General features: G+C 34.0%; 1 non-coding gene across 1 annotated transcript; it reads right to left on the bottom strand.

Moving 5' to 3' along the window:
* Positions 1–10,460: 10,460 nt before the first annotated feature.
* Positions 10,461–10,567, bottom strand: LOC121228800 (small nucleolar RNA R71). The gene has a single exon (XR_005926373.1). It is a non-coding gene; the product is annotated as a small nucleolar RNA R71 (small nucleolar RNA).
* Positions 10,568–11,184: the final 617 nt, after the last annotated feature.

Raw genomic sequence — 11,184 nt, 5'->3', positions numbered from 1 at the left:
GCTAAAAGATTACGAGCTTGTTATTGATTATCATCCAGGAAAAGAAAATGTTGTTGCTAATGATTTTAGTCAGAAATCATTGTTTGCATTGCGTACGATGAATACTCATTTAGTTCTATTGAATGATGGTTCAATTTTAGCCAAATTGAAAGTAAGACTGTTGTTTTTACAATAGATTATTGATGCTTAGAAAGTTAATAATGAGATAATAGCGAAACGAGCTCAGTGTGATTTGAATTTTGATTCTGAATATCGAATTGATAATGATGATTGTTTGAGATTCCGAGGTTAGATTTGTGCTTCGAGAAATTCAGAGTTAATTCAGATGATTTTGAACGAAGCTCACAATAGTCGTTTATCTGTACATCCGGGTAGTACGAAAATGTATAATGATCTGAAACATCATTACTGGTGGTCTGGATGAAAAGAGATATCTTTGACTTTGTTTTGAAATGTTTGATCTGTGAGCAAGTTAAAGCTGAACATCAAGTGCCATCCGGTTTGCTACAACCGATTATAATTCCCGAGTGGAATTGGGATAGAGTAACAATGGATTTTGTTTCGGGTTTGCCCCTATCTCTGAAAAAGAAAGATGCAATTTTGGTTATGGTTGACCGATTGACGAAATCAGCTCATTTTATTCCGGTACGATCTGACTACTCGCTTGATAAATTAGCTGAGTTATACATTTTCGATATTGTGAGATTGCATGGGGTGCCATTATCTATAGTGTCAGATAGAGATCCGAGATTCACTTCGTGCTTTTGGAAGGAACTGCAAGAAGCTTTATGTACGAAATTGCACTTCAGTACTGCTTTTCACCCGCAGACGGATGGTCAATCCGAGCAGATTATTTAGATTCTTGAGGATATGTTAAGATGTTGTATTCTTGAGTTTGAAGGTATGTGGAAATAGTATTTGCTGTTGATTGAATTTGCGTATAATAATAGTTTTCAATCGAGCATTAAAGTGGCATCGTACGAAGCCTTATATGATAGAAAATGTCGTACACCTTTGTATTGGACTGAGCTCAGTGAAAATAAGATTCACGGGGTTGATTTGATTAAAGAGACTGAATAGAAAGTAAAAGCAATCCGAGATAGTCTGAAAGCAACTTCTGATAGTCAAAAATCACATGCAGATTTGAAACGAAAAGATATTTAATTTGAGATTGGTGACAAAGTGTTTTTAAAAGTATCTCCTTGGAAGAAAATACTTCGATTTGACAGAAAAGGTAAATTGAGTCAAAGGTTCATCGAACCGTATGAAATCATAGAGTGTGTCGGACCGGTTGCTTATAGATTGCTATTACCACCTGAGTTAGAAAAGATTCATAATATATTTCACATATCAATGCTTTGACAATACAGATCCGATCCCTCGCATGTGATTTCTCCATCTGAAATAGAAATTTAGTCTCATCTTGTATCACTCCTAACCTGTATCCGTCACCGGAATAGGGTCATAAAACATTACAGAATGATAACACAATTCCGAACAGTTATATATATACATGAATAAATTCTGAAGATTGGTCAAATTTATTTCATAAACTAACACAACTCTTAAAATTTGAAAACATTTCACATCTCATGTTTATGCAGTTATATCACATATTTTCATTCAATTTAGTGCAAAAACACATAAATAGGCAAATTACCATTTTACCCCTAACATTCATAATTTTTACAATTTAGTCCTTATTGCACAAAACACAAAATACACAAAATTTCCAATTACCTATGTTTAGCCAAATCTTACCCAATACTATACGAGTCCATATATTTCATTAATTTCACATTTTAGTCCCTCAAATTATTATTTTTGCAATTAAGTCCTAATTACTCAAAATTATAAAAAATTCCAATACAAAATATGTTAAGGTAAAACATATCTTTCATTTTTCATCATCAAACCACAAAAATCACAAGCTATCAACAATGGCACAACTCAAAATATTCATCAAAATAAAAAATTTAAGCATGGGTTTTGTAGTACTGAAGCAACGATCTCAAAAACGTAAAAATTATCAAAAACTGAGCTGAACACTTACCTTAATCTAGCTTGAACAAGGCCGAACCCTACTTTGTTTTCTTTCTTTTTTCTTTTTTTTAGTTTCGGTGCAAGGATGAAGAAATAACATGGATATGGCTTTTTATTTTATAATATCATAACATACATTAACTTATTATTATGTTACCTTTTTTTTTTCTTTCTTTCTTTTTAACTTTTGTTAATATATTATAAAATCATCCACTACCGTCCAACATCATATATATAATGGGATAATTTCACCATAAATACCCCCACTTAGAAAGCTATTAAAAAATAAGCCCTTTACAAAATAAACTACCCACTTTTCAATTTACGCGATTAAGTCCTTTTATTTAATCGGACACCTAAACGACAAAATTAAATCACGAAAATTTAACAGATATAAATTCAGACAAAATAAAAATAGAAAATAATTTTTAAATATTTTTCTGATTAGTATTCGTGGTCCCGAAATCACCGTTCCGATTAGGGTCTAAATCGGGCTGTTACACATCTGCCATATAAAGAAGAACCGATCCGTATCTTAGCTCGCAAGATTAAAGAATTGAGAAATAAGAAAATTCTATTAGTAAAAGTAATGTGGCATCGACACGATGTTCAAGAGGCTACGTGGGAGCCCAAATATGTTATGAGACGGCAATATCCTACTCTGTTCAATGGTAAGATTTTTAGAGAGGAAAATTCCTAAGAGGGAGAGTTGTAACAGCCCGACTTAGACCCTAGTCAGAATAGTGGTTTTAGGACCACAAGTTCGAGGCAAAAATATTTTAATATTATTTTCTGTGCTTATAATATGTGAATTAATATGTGTGAAAGTTTCATATAAAAATTTGATCATTTGTGTGCTTAATTTAGAAAAAGGACCTAATCGCGTAAAGTGCAAAAGTGACTTGTTATTTGTTTAAAGTGCCTATTTGCTATGGGTTTTTAATTGTGAGGTCCTTATGCTGTGAATAGACCATTTTCAGAATGAGTGGACCATTATGGGCATGTATTAATGAGTTTCCATGAACTAGCATTAAGGGTAAAATTGGAAATTGATTAATATGTTATTATTAATTAAAACAAAAGAAATGAAAGCCATTATTCATGATCTTCTCATCGAAAATTAGAAAATAAATAGGGTTCTTGAGCTTTGAATATTCAGCCATGGTCTAACCTTGATTCAAGGTTCGTTTTTCTTCTGTTTTTAATGATTTTTTACGTTTTTGTGATTGTTGCTCTGTGTTTTATCAAGCCCATGCTTAAATTTCAAAATTTGATGATGATTTTGACTTATGCCATTGATTTTTTTGAGAACTTTGTGATGATAGTAGATGAAAAATGAAAGATATGTGTTGTATTAATATGTTTTGTCTTTGGATTTTTGGTGAATTTGAGTATTTTGGGCTAATTTGTGAAAATGAGAAATTGAAGGGTTAAAATGTGAAATAAATGAAATATGTGGGCTGTGACAACCCTAAATTGACCCTAGTCGGGAAGTGGTTTCGGGACCACGAAACCGAGCCATAAGAAAATAATTAACAGTCATATTTAATGCTTATTATATATGAACATGCACATGTGAAAATTTCATGCTTAAATTTTGTATAGAGTATGTGAAATTTATCAAATAGGACTTGTGTGAGAAAATTTAGGATTGTGCTAGGCAAATGTCAAAGTGGCCTATTAATGCATGTTAGAAAATGCTTGTACTTGCATGTCAAATTACCCAAATTTTAGATAGTGGCCGGCCATGCTATGGGTTAAAACATATTATAAATATTTTGTGTTAATATTTTGTGTTAAAAATAATAAAATAAAAGGGTTAGTAATAAAGAAATAAAAATTGGGGGGTGAAGAAAACAAAGTTCATCTTTGTTCTTCCTTGCCGAATTGAAAAGAAGAGAAGGGGGGGAGACTTTCGGTCATGGAAGGAGAAGAAAGGTTAGTGAAAGGTGTTAGATTTGTTTTGAAATTCAAGCTTGTTTTAGGTTAATCATCTTGTTTCTTACTTAGCCCATGCCAAAAATCTTGAATCTTGATGGATGTATGGCACATTCGGTTATGGTTAATGAGGAGATAATTTGATTTTAGCCTTTAAACTTTGAGGAAGAAATTGTTGTTGCAAGAAGTTGAGCTTATTGATAGTATAAATTTCTAATGCACCTATGGTAATAGTCGAACATGTAGTTGTTTAATGTTTTGAACAAGTGCCGTTTAGATGTTCTAAAATTGTCTAAATTAGATGTTTAATCATCTAAGGGTTCGACATTGTGCATTCTTGTTAAGAGTTTCATTTGAAATCATGAGATCTTGTTGACTTGTGTTTAAATGGCATTCGGTCATGGTCTATGGGTGTTTGCTAATCCGGTTTAAGTGCATAGGTGCTAAATACTTTGTATTGGAAATTTTGATGTATAAATAGAAGTTAATTAAGATGATATTGGGTAAATTTTTAGCTTAGTTGTGTTAAGTATTCGGCAATATTCATAATAATGAATATGAGAGTGTATATAAATACGTGGTTGTGCATAACTTAAGTAATCGACTAAAATATGAACACCACATAAGTATATATATATACTTATATCTATGTTAGTGCCTTATGTATACACCTTGTGTCATTGAGACCTTCGAAAATAAATATGTATTAAAGTTATATTTGTAGTAGTTTAATGTGACTTACCAAGTACACAAATTTGAAAGCGAAATGGTGATAGACTTAAGTGGTAAATTGATTCAAATGAATTGGTTCTAAAATGTATATGAATGCCATACGATTGTGTTCGATTGAGAGGTAAATTGTTTGATTTAGCTCAAGAGCTTAGAGGATCAAAGTTGGATAGGGGAAAGGAAAAAGTAATCGAATAGCTGTTGAAGTCGTTCGACAACATCCGAGGTAAGTCTTTGAGTAATGGAACTTAGTTTATGATTTGATTAAGTCATGACATATAAGCATAATAAATAAACGGTGATATAATGATTCTACTTGAATTATTTATCGAGGTAATTAGTTATACTTATGACTGGTAGCCGAATTTGTATAGAGATCATGTTACAAAGCCAACCAAAATCATGCTCTTTGTATGTGGCTATTGAGCCGAAAATGGTAAAGGTTGATAAGTGTCTTGTGTTTGAGTTCTAGTAATGAAAATGAAATATAAATGTGTTATGATTTATTGATATATGTGCATGATTATTCGGATGATAACCGGACTAAGATCCGAAGGCATTTGTGCTAGTGACTATATCCGGGCTAAGTCCCGAAGGCATTTGTGCTAGTTACTATATCCGGGCTAAGTCCCGAAGGCATTTGTGCTAGTGATTATATCCGGGCTAAGTCTCGAAGGCATTTGTGCGAGTTGCTATATCCGGCTAAATCCTGAAGGTACTTGGGTTTGGAAATGAGCGATCTTGCTGTAATAACTTCAATTAATACGCTCATAAATCCAAACGATAAGGTATGTTTCGTATATGCATTGGAAAGGTTGATTCCTTTTAAATAGTATTCGCTCAATTGATTAACAAGCTTCCGGCCTTTAGTCAAGTTTGATCCTGAGTGTATGAATATAATGGTTGAAGCGTGAAGTAAACATAATTTTGGGAATATGCGTATATGCAATTTTTCATTTAGTCATACGAACGCTATACCTTAGTTGTAAATAATTTCATTACTTAAAACTTACTAAGCATCAAAATGCTTATTCTGTTGCTTTAATTCTCTGTTTTATAGATTTTGTTCGTCAGCTATCGGACTCGGGAGTGTCAAAGTCGAAGTCGTCCACACTATCTAAGCCCTTTTGGTATATCTTTAGTTGAACTTTGATAATGGCATGTATAGGGTTGACCCTTGTTGTTAATTAAGTATCTTTTGGTAATGTATATTCGTATAGCCATGCGAAAATGGCTTGTATATTTTGAGTATAACATTATGGTCATTTTGTATATATGGTCTTATGATATGGTTATTAAGTGGTGTGGAAATGTTGGTAATGATTAGCCATTGGAATGGCCAATCATGGTCCTATTGGTGCTACGTACGTCATGGCTAATCGTGATTATACTTGAAAATAATGTATGTCAATTTACTAATTGATTCATGGAAAATTATGAAATAGGTAAAATTTACCTTAGAATAGATGCTGACAGCAACAGTGATGTGAATTTAAAAAATCATTAAAAATAGTAGGAATGGAATTAAATAGTGAATAAATTATGTAATCGAATCTTGATGAGTCTATTTTAATATGAAAGAAACGAAATGACCATATAAGCCGTATTTTATGAGATGTTTAAGTTTTCGTGAAACAGGGCCAGAGCATTTTCTGGATCCCCTGTTCTGATTTTGGAAATTCACCATAAATTAACCAGAGACAATTAGAAGTCATTCTTTATATGTAAAGATTCCTTTTTGAGTCTAGTTTCATTAGAAACAAACGGCATAAGTATTGAAGCTCTGTACAGGGAGATATCTAAGTCGTAATTTATGAAGGTCAGAGTAGTCGAACCCTAAAACAGGGGAGAATTTAACTAATAAACTGTACTAATTGGCCCAATCAAAAATTCTAGAAAAAAAATTTGTAGATGGATATATGAGTCTAGATTTAGGAAAAATTTACGGAATCAGTTTCCAAGTTTTGGAACTCGAGATATGATTTTTAAAGTGGCTGTGATGCAGTTAGCTAGCTTGCCTGGAAATTTCGAAATGAACTTTGTAAGTAAATGAATTAAGTCTGTTAACACCTCGTGTTCGACTCCGGCAATGGTCTCGGGTACGGGGCGTTACATGGGCTTATATGAGCTAAGGGAAAATTTGGCTAAGCATGTGTATATAGAAATTTTGTATATTTTGTGATTTTTGTGATTAAGGACTAAAGTGTTAAAATGTGAAAATGTGAGGACTAATTTGTAAAATGCCCTAACTATATGTTTATGGATTGATTTGAATGAATGTGAGATTTAATAAGTCAAATTTGAATGTGTTTAGATAAAGAACCAAAGAAAATGAAATTAGATCGGGGGTAAACGAAAGTAGTTGATTAGCCATTCGCTTCTATTCATTCCAGTACGAGGTAAGTCGATATACAAATAAATTTGTTTGAATTGAATTATTATTGCTTATATGTTAATGATTAGTGATGAATGGCTATTTGTGTTGAATATGAGAAATACGAGAAAGTTTTGATAATGTAACGACGTCTGAAAAGTCTCGTACGAACCATAGGAATAGTCAGGATACATATGTCATGACATAGGATTTAGATATGTGATTTCATGTAAGACCACATCTGGGACATTGGCATCGATTTGAGATTTACGTATAAAACCATGTCTGGGACATCGACATCGTATTTGATTTCATGTAAGACCCTATCTAGGATAGTGGCATCGATATTTGATTACATGTAAGACCACGTCTGGGACGTTGGCATTGTACGAGCTTTCTGAGCTATCCGCATATCCTATTTAATTCCGTACGGTTCAACGGGCATTCTAAGAAATACATGATTGAATGAATAATTAACCAATTCAGGTACGTGGAGACGTGTTCAAATTTTGTTAATGAGCAGTAAGTATAAGTGCAAGTGATGATATGTGATATAAATATGAGAAAATATGCTATATGTGCAAATGAATTGGGAATATGTGAAATGTATATGAACTATGTGGGTTGTGATAGTATTTGGCTATGGAGTATATGTATTTTATGATGCCTATATGCTTCAAATGATAAGTTTATTTGTATATGGCTTACTAAGTTTTTGAAAGCTTACTTTGTGTGTGTTTGCATTGTGTTATAGATATCGAAGCTACTAGAAGCTTGGGGATTGTCGAGGATCATCACCACACTATCAAATATTATTTTGGTACCTTTTGAAAATATATATATCAAAGTATGGCATGTATAGACTAGAATTAATATGGTATGTTTTAAGATGGGTATATCATGCCATGAGATAAGGCTTAATTATGGTTGAACTTACGGTTTGATTTTGGTATATGATATATGATGTAAATTTTTTTGGTAAGTTAGTTTTGTGGTTGAAATGGTTATAAATGTGATATGAATCGTGTGTTCAAGGTATGAATTAGTTACATGGAATTAGTATGTTTGAGTTGAAATTATGTATGGAAATGATTAATGATATTGAAGTATGAGTGATGCTTGTTTTCGAAAAGTTTTGGTTGTATATTGGGTTATTAAATGTGGTATTAAAAGCTTATGTATATAGGGTGGAAAAATGGCTTTTCAAGTAGCCTATTTTTCTCTACACAGGCAGAGACAAGGGCGTGTGTCTCAGCTGTGTGTGGCATACGTTCTTGTTACACAGCCATGTGTCCCCTGGGGTAGTCTGATAAACCATAATTTATACATATTTTTATCCCATGCTTAACACATTTATGGATGATTTCTCCTTAGGCTTGGTGAACTCAGTCTCCTAATTCTTTAATTTCATGTTTTATACTTAGGTGAGCATAGGAGAGTAAAAAGAGCGAGAAACGGGCCGAAAACAGAGAAAATGGACCCAATTGGGAAATCAACACGGCCTTGACTTCTTCACACTGGCATGTCACACGGTCGTGTCCATTTGGTAGGATCGAAGCACGACTTACACGGGTAGACTATACGCTCGAGCCTATTCAACAGCCTTGACCACGGGTTGGAGCAATTGTACATGGGTGTGTCACAAGGAGGTGTTCCCGTCGAGCCCAAGTATAGTCCTATTTGGAAAAGGCCACTTTTCAGGGCTCTTAGGCATTCTAAAGCCTATTTAAATACTTGAAGAGGCACTTAGAACACACACACGGAGTAGAAGGCAAGGAATTACTCAAGTGAAGCCGATTGATCCATCTCAGAAGCCGGATTTATCAACAAGACTGAAGATCTCCCTTCAATTTCCATTCAGGGGTTTTGGGTTTTCTTTATGTTTTGTTATCTTTATTCTTTCTAGATGTTTTCTTTGACAAGTATGAATTAAACTCCCTAAATACCCAAGGGGATGAAATCTAAGACATATCTTGTTATTATTATCTGAGTTGTATGATAAATATTTGACTTGTTCTTAATTATGCATTCTTAATTCTTGTTTTAATATTCCAGGATATTGATTCAAGTTAATACTCTTATTCAGAGGACAAAAAGACCCTGTCTAAGAGTAAATTTGTCATAATTAAACGGAGTTGATTGCATGCCTAGAGATAGGGTGATAAGATTTTGCCGGATTAGGGTGAAACCTAATAAGGGGATCCATAAATCGAGTTAATGCAACACTAGGGCATTAAATAGAAAGAGATTTCAATCAATCAACCTAGGGTTAGACATTTTTAGTCAAAAGAGAGATAATAGTATAACTTAGGGATTTCTACGGACCAAGTCAAATGAATAAATCGTCTAATTCAGAGTCAACTAACAAGTGAAGTCTAGGTGGATTTTTCCTTGTGTATTATTTTAAATCAATCGAGTTTTTCCAAAAGCTTTTTCCCCAATTTCTCTCTGTGCATCCTTAACAAACCCCTTAATTTTTAGGCTAGATAATAAAAAGGAAGTAATTACTAGTACTCTTTGTTCCTTTGGGTTCGACAATTCGGTCTTGCTAAAGCTATACTACTGTTCGATAGGTACACTTGCCTTCATCGTGATAATAGTTAGTTTCAAGAACGATTAATTATAAATCTTTAAAACTTGTCGCGAATATCACGTATCAAGTTTTTGGCGTCGTTGCTGGGGAACTAAGATATTGGGAACATTCGATTTTTATTGCTTTAGCCATTTTACTTTATTTGCAATTTAAATTTTTATTTTCTTTTCTAATTTTTCTTTTATTCGTTCTTGGCAGGTTTTTATAGTGTATGACTAGAAGAAACCCCTCGGGACCATTACTGTTTGATAGTGAGATCGATCGCACAGTTCGCAGAAACCGAAGAGAAATAAGGTGAAGCTTAAGATGCAGAGAGGAAGAGCAAGAAGATGATATTTCAACCACAACCAAGGATATGGCTAAAATCCAAGAAAATCCGCTACCTCCTGCGATTGTTGCTAATCAGAATCCTGCTCCACATACTATGTATGATTATGCTAAACCTTCTTTAACAGGAACTGAATCGAGCATAGTTAGGTCTGCTGTTGCTGCAAATAATTTTGTACTGAAACCTAACACCATTCAAATGTTCCAACAGTTTGTTCAGTTTGATGGTTTGCAGGACGATGATCCCAATGCTCACTTGGCGAATTTCTTAGAATTTTGCGGCACTTTTAAAATCAATGGTGTTTCTGATGATGCCATTAGCCTTCAGTTATTCCTTTTTCATTAAGGAACAAAGCTAAACAGTGGTTGAACTCGTTACCTCGAGGGTCAATCACTACTTGGGAACAAATGATCGAAAAGTTTTTATTAAAATATTTTTCGCCGACTAAAACAACCAAATTACGTAATGATATCTCCTCTTTTGTGCAGATGGATCTAAAAACACTCTATGAGGAATGGGAGAGATAGAAGGAGCTTTTGCGAAGGTGCCCTCACCATGGGTTACCACTTTGGCTACAGGTTCAAACATTTCACAATGGCCTAAATCCTTCGACTCAACAGATGATTGACGCAGCCGCTGGTGGAACTATCAATAATAAGACACCTGACGATGCTTATGAATTTATAGAAGAGATGTCACTGAATAATTATCAGTGGCAAGTCATGAGGATAAAACCAACGAAAATAGCCGGCGTTTTTAACGTCGATTCCATCACCATGCTCTCTAATCAGGTAGAACTTTTGAATAGAAAAATTGACAGTTTTCTTGATTCTTCACAGGTTCACCCAGTAATGCAGGGCAAAGCAAATGAAGGTGGATCCAGCAATTCAGAATACCCACCCTATGGCCACAACATGGAGGACGAGCAGCTAAATTACATGGTTAATAATCCTCGATCTCAAAATAATCCTTATAGTAATACTTACAATGCAGGATGGAGGAACCACCCAAATTTCTCATGGGGAGGCCAAGGGAATCAGAGACCACCACCACCTCCAGGCTTTCAACAACAACCTTACCAACAAGAGAAAAAGCTGAACCTTGAGGAGATGCTAACAAAATTCATCTCGGTGTCAGGAACTCATTTCTAGAATACCGAGACATCACTTTAAAATAAAA

The sequence above is a fragment of the Gossypium hirsutum genome, chromosome A04 (assembly GCF_007990345.1).
Source record: "Gossypium hirsutum isolate 1008001.06 chromosome A04, Gossypium_hirsutum_v2.1, whole genome shotgun sequence".
Classification (NCBI taxonomy): Eukaryota; Viridiplantae; Streptophyta; class Magnoliopsida; order Malvales; family Malvaceae; genus Gossypium; species Gossypium hirsutum.
This window is presented reverse-complemented; position numbering and strand designations above follow the sequence as displayed.